The 6,757-nt window shown below is 38.4% G+C and overlaps 1 pseudogene; it reads left to right on the top strand.

Annotated features, from left to right (window-relative positions):
• The first annotated feature begins 421 nt into the window (after positions 1 to 421).
• LOC112482008 lies at positions 422 to 539 on the top strand (annotated as a pseudogene).
• Positions 540 to 6,757: the final 6,218 nt, after the last annotated feature.

Genomic DNA, 6,757 nt, shown 5'->3' with positions numbered 1-6,757 from the left:
ACACTGAGTTAGAGTGGAAAGGTTTAGTACCATGAAAAAGCTGGGTATAACGAGAGCATCACAGCAGCCTCCACGAACTAGTTGTGCTTAAGGATAGGGATTTGGGGAGAGACTTGTAATTGGGCTTTCTTTGTATATTTCACAGGCGTGGGTTTTTTCCAGAAAATAACAGATTTATAATTGCTATAAAGCTGAACTGTTGAAACTTGTTCACTGACATATTTTGACTTTTAATGCTCTACATCCCTCATTTATATTAAATTCACATGCAAATGAAAGTGAAAAAACTGCCTACCTGATTTTTGTCCCATGTTTTTCCACTTATGATCACATACTTAGCTACTTTTTGACCCCATGAAAAAATGACATTCAGAACTACCAATAAGAGGAAAAAGAATTTTTGAGAATGAAGTATTTCCCAGTCTACGCCATGTCCCCCTGAACACGCCCGATCTCATGTGATCTCTGAAGCTAAGCAGGGTCGGGCCTGGTTAGTACTTGGTTGGGAGACCACCTAGGAAAACCAGGTGTTGTAGGCAAGATATGTTTCCCATATTGGTGGCCTCTTAAGCACCTTCTCATTGTATGCTCTCAACACATGCTGTGTGCTAGACTAGCACAGTATGAAAGGCACAGGGTTTATGTGATCCTCCACCCTGAGGAACTTCTCATTGTCCATTGTTCACTTGTTTAAGAGCTAATCAGGTTTGAGCCTGAGACTAGTTACTTTGGGTTGATGCAACTCACCCTAATGAGTCTTAATTTTCTCTTTCAGCTGGCTCTCAAGCTGTCTCAGAAGTACTGGCAAAGAACCTTAGTAACTTGACTCTCAACCCCAGTACCAAATTCCCTTTCCTTCTCCCAGAATGTTCACCCCAACAGCAGAATAGAGAAAAGGACTTACAGGGGCTAGGGCTGGGTCTGGGTCAAGGCATACTCTACAGGAGGAGACGTGGAGTAAGGACACTGGCAACTGCTCGGAAAGAAAGGATGCAAAGGATGCTGCAAATTATTAGGTACCGCACGCAGTCTCTGGTGAGTTTGTGATCTGGGCCGACAGCAGGGCTCACCTGGGGGAGGGAAGGAGGGAGTGCTCATAAATTAATATGTAAATAGTGATGAGCATCAGTCATTCATCAACTACACTGATGAATGCGGGATGTAAATAACACATTTTTTAAGATTCTCCAATATCTCTCATGGCAGATGTATAATAGTAATCCAACTTTTTCTTAGTAGTTTTTAATAAAAGTATTTTTTTCTTATGAAGCTTCGAAAAGACCCGCAGGAGAGGAAAATTGAGGTAAATAGAATTTTCTTACTATACATGTGGATGGGTAGCTAGCTGGTTTGTTTCCTTGTTTTGTTTTTTCGAGGGGGGAGGGGAATTGGCTTGGACTTTCTGAATCTCCAGGAACTATGAAGAAATCAGTTCATGTTTGTACTGTTAGAAAATTTTTTAAGAGCAGTTTTAGGTTCGCAGCAAAATTAAGCAGAAAAGAGCTCCCATAGACCTTACCCCTTGACTCCACACGCTCACAGCTTCCTCCACTATCATCGCATACCAGAGTGACACGTTGTATCATTATCACCTGAAGTCTGTAAAGTTTACTCAGTGTTATGTTTGTACTTTTTACATGCTGTGACAAACATGCTCGTGACAAACTGTAGTGTTAGACAAACACCTGAACACAATGTCCAGCAGCAGAATGAGTTACATCTAAGGCATTGAGAAAACTGACACTAGAATATATTATTATTGATTGACCATCAGCAGCTGTTGTTAGCATTACAAAATGACTCACATTCTGGCATTCTTTGGTACCCATACATTTCAACCTTGCCTCCTTTTCTCTTTTACCCAAAAGTTTTGTTTTTTGACTTTTTTAGTGCACCATATTCCAAAGGCTACTCTAATAGGTTTGAGGGTTGGTACATCTCTGGGGTGCAAATTAATCACTTAATTTTGTTAACCCAATTTCCATTTCATTATTTTTTAGATTGAATCAAGATTCAGAAGATTTAGGTGCAGCTGTCATTATTGCCTATATCATGGAGATCCTTCTGATAATATCAGCATGGAGAATAATTATGACATGGAATCGATTTAGCCACAAACCTTATTTTTCTGTGTGGTTTTTTGTTTTTGTTTTTCCTTGCTAGTAGTTTTAGGATCATTAGGCAGCAGCTTGGGGAAGCTATTCTATGCTAGGATAGACTGTATCAGAACTTTGATAATCTGATATAGTTCTGTAATTTTTTTCTTGCATCCCTAATCTACCTTGATACCAGTAACTTATAAGGAATCTATGTAATTTGCATTCAAATGACTTCAATGTACTTCAGCTCCACTTTTTTTTTTTGACCCAAAGCAGCACTAACAGTCTTGGGTATTGTATTGTAGATGTGTCTTAGAAGCCTGAAGTCAGTAAGATGAAACCCAACATTAAGAATTAGAAGCAAGTAACTTGTGGAAGGAATGTAAAAAAAGAAAACATTGGGTGGTTTGGCTCGAGCATAGTTAGGGCAGGGTGCTTTAACTAGATTCTCTGGTTTTCAAAAATTTGAATTGTAGCTTTTTTTTTGGTGTGCTATTTCAATTTTTAGTAGCAAATAAATATGTATAGGATCTTATTAAAATTTGAAGCATGTTTGAGTACCTTTTAAAAATTGTTCTTTATTCTTAGTCTTCGTTTTATACTTGCTTTTGCTAGCAATAAACAATTATCTTTATCCTCATCACATTCCTAGGATATAAGTATCTGCAATTCTAATTTTGTGATATTTTCCTATTGGGAAGGAACTTTATGCATTTGGATAAGGTTAGAAAACACAAGCACAGATTGGCACATTCCTGGAAGAAATGTCAAAATGAGGGGAGGTAGGAGGGAAGTAGAGCTTAATAGGAGGTTGGTGATAGGAGGGAATTGAATATGACAGTAGTATATGATATAGGAAGGATGCCATCTAATGGTTCTTTAGGTTATTTTCTTTCATGACCCATCAGCTTCCTGAATTTCTTTGGGATTCAAAAGCTATGAAAAATGTGTCATCTACCTTCCAATTGTCATGTGTTTAAAATGTTCTGTTCACTCAGGTACCCAATTCTTTTTCCCTTAAGGGCAGCTGGAAACCTGGGGTTAAAGAAATAAAAATGCCATCCTGATAATGTAGATAGATAAGGAACAATAACCTGTTGATATTCAGAATGTAGTTGAGACAAGCACAAACCTGGAGGATTGGTTGCAACAGATGGTAAAGAAGTTAACAGTGATGTCATACTGCCACGTTAGGTCTTCAGAGGTTATTTTAAAACTACTGTAACCGTGGCCTACCACCATGGGTAAATGTGGGGTAGGCAGTCATGAGGTTTTGTCAAATTTGCAAGTTCCTAGGAGCACAGCCATCTTGACTATATTCTATATGAATTTGAAAATCACTACTTTTTTAAAAAGCCAACTTATTTTATATTGTGATTATGTTAAATTTATAAAATGAGATTTGATAATCTAAGAATGGGAATGAACCAAATACATTTTACATGGTCCTTTAGTGTCCTTCAGATGTATTTAAATGTTTTCTAAATAGTTTTACATTTTTTATATGCCTTGGCTCAGAAAGCTTGCTACTTCTAGGATCCTCATTTTATAGAAAACTGAAGCAGAAATAACTTGTTCAAGGCTACACAAAAGAGGCAGGTCAGTACTTTAAGCCAATATTCTGTTTTGTACCTCTTATATCTTTAGTTTGAGTTATTTCCATAATTTTGAACTGGTGGCACTATCAGAAAGCTGATTATTTTCCTTTGCCTATAATTTTCAAGATTAGGCCAATGAGCTGTACATACATCACCTAAATACCCCAATTGTTAATATTAGCCACATTTACTTAACACTTTACTGAGAGAGGGCTAAATCTCATAAGCTTTCTTCCCCAAAAAGTTCAGTTTGTATCTTATATTCTCACACAATCAGAGAAGGATCAATTTTAAGAAATTTATAAAAGATTGTATAGCTTGGGCAGATTATATTCAACCTTTCTGAATCACTGCGTGACTTGAACAGCAAAAGTTTGGGTGATTTTTTCCCCCCGCCTCATTTCATCACATGTCAGCCACATTTGTGGAAGCTAGGAAGATCTGCATTTTCTTTCTAGTGGTTACCTTTATAACTTGAAGCTCATAGTGTCTATTTTCCTAATGTGAACATTTTTTTCCCCTCTTCACACTTGTTTCTTCTACCTCTTAGTTAATTGATGGTGTTCAGCTTTGTAGTGTTCAACTGAATTTGAAATAGCTTTTATACCCCAACTATATGTGAAATAATTTGTACATCTCATCTCTTCCATTTTTGTCATCTACATTATTAGATCAATACTACTGTTAGTATGCATGCTTTTTTTTTTTTTTAAATGTCTACAGCACCTTGTCTTCCTAGGTGGTCTCCCATACACGTATTAACCAGGCCTGACCCTGCTTAGCTTCTGAGATCAGGCACTTTTTAGTTTGTTTCTCCAAATAATATTTAATATTCATTGCCACCTCTTTTGCTATAGTTAGTTAATCAACTCCAGTTCTCTGGCTTGTTTTCTAGTGCTTTCTTCAGAAAGGACTCCGTATGCCCTGAGTTCTTTCACGGCCAAAACTTTCTACAAAGCTTGTCTCCTTTTCCTCAAGGATATTGTAAAAACTGTTCTAGTGTTGTAAATGTGGAATGATAACAAAATCTGAGGCAAGCTCGCCTACCTCGCATTGTCTGTTATTTTGCCTGACTGCTCTATAGTCTTTTTCATTGAACATCATTAAGTTTGCAAATAGCCCTTTGTCTTGATCATTGAGTCATTTCCTTTTGGAACATGGACTGTTCCGGTTAAGTTTCTTTTAGTGATTTTTCTTTAACTTCAGGATTGTTCCAGCTTTTGTTTTCTCGGGGGAGTCAAATTATGTGTATTTGGGTGTTTAGCTTATATTTCTTACTCTAATCCTTTTACGATTACTTCACTCCTGTTACTCTGCCTTCTGTCTTCCTTTTACTGAGTTCCATAGTTTCTCTCTTGCGCTTCACATTTTCTCATCTTTGCGGACTATTGGTAGCTCACGTTTCCTTTATTCCTGAGCTCTTGGAATCTCCCCTTGGTTCCCAATATCTTTAGAGTTAGTGGTCCTTTGGGGTTTTGCATAATTTTGACTGACGCCATTTTTGCTTACTATTGTTTACCCTTATTTAAAAATCACATTTGGTATTTATTAGAGGGCAGTATTTGGTAGTGGTTAAAATGCAGACACCTGAGCTTTGCTGCTTACTAGGTGTATGACCTTGGCTAAATCACCTTTGTTATTTTTGTATTCCTATAAATATTTTTGAGCTTAATTCTAGGACACAAATTACTTGGAAACAGTTTGCTCCCATAGGCTTTTTTAGATAGGATCAGAGCAGCTTCTAGTCTAGGGTTAATCCCCACAACTGAGATAAAGCCTTTCTGAGTACCCATGAGTTATATGCTGCTTTTTTTTTGTCATTCTGGCTGGTGAGAACAGGCACTATTTCTGACCTCATGAGCACTGTACTGTTTCCTCTTAATCCCTGGCTAGGGTGGTCCTTTCTCCAGCCCTTGGTAGCTTCCTCACACACATGAACTGACCACATAGCTTAAGGCTCAAGGGCTGCGACAACATGGATGGGACTAGCACAGACTCATGGACATGGGCAATAGGTTAATGGTCACAAGGGGAAGTGGGGAGAAGGTGGGGTAAAAGGGATTAAATACATGGTGACAAATCTAACTGGGCAGTGAACACAATGCAATATATATGCCTTACTGAAACTTACTGGATTTCATTAACCAACATCAGCATAATAAAGACTCTGGCAGAACTAGACCCTCTGCAGATTTCCAGAGCCTTTCCCCCTGCATTCTGCCCATCTTGGCCTCCCTGGACTCCCAGCAGCATTTCCCACCTCAGACAACTGGGTTCATTTGGAAACTTTAGGCCACAGGCTGGGACAATTCTAGGGTTTGCCCCCTGTCAGGGATCAATGTCCTTCATTGCCTGATATCCATAGTGGTGAAACGGTGAAACCTGTTATTCCATATATTTTTTACTGTTTTTTCATTGTTTCAGGTTGGATAAGTTTGGTCCCAGTTATTCCAGCTTGGCCGGAAAGTCCTTATCAGCATATCTTAATTTGGACAAGCCACATTTCAAGCTCGGCCATTTGTGGCTTGTGGCTCTCAGACAGTGTCGGACTAGACAGACTGGGACTCTAGATGAAGTTGAAAGCCATGAACTGAGTAATTCCTCAGTGTGACATGGTTTTCTCAGCTCTGAACAAGTAGTAGTAGAGACTAGCATTCATTTGTCTGGGGTGTAAGATTTGCTAGGCAGGTGGGCTGGAAAGACCGATGCAAAATAAGTAATGCTACTGGTGAAAGGTTCTGATGGTCAACTTGGATCCAAACCAGGTAAGGAAATAAGACAAGTCTGGAAGACATGAAGGTGATACAGAACTAAAGAGGACATGAGGTTGACAGGATGACAGAAGGATCCTGCAACATGAATTCGGAGGTGGCTCAAGGGTTCCAATTCCTTAAATATGACATTTCTGTGTTCATCTATGTAAAATACTGAAAGATAACACCCATCCAGAGGTGAAAAAATAGATCTTGTGTTTCTCTGGCTAAAGAGTCTTAGAAGCAATTCTTAAAATTGGTGAATAATTCAAAGGAGAAGTGTCTCTGACATTTAATATCAAAGGGA

Source organism: Pteropus alecto, unplaced genomic scaffold (assembly GCF_000325575.1).
Source record: "Pteropus alecto unplaced genomic scaffold, ASM32557v1 scaffold94, whole genome shotgun sequence".
Classification (NCBI taxonomy): Eukaryota; Metazoa; Chordata; class Mammalia; order Chiroptera; family Pteropodidae; genus Pteropus; species Pteropus alecto.
Note: the sequence above shows the minus strand (reverse complement) of the source record. Positions and strands in the feature narration are given on the sequence as shown.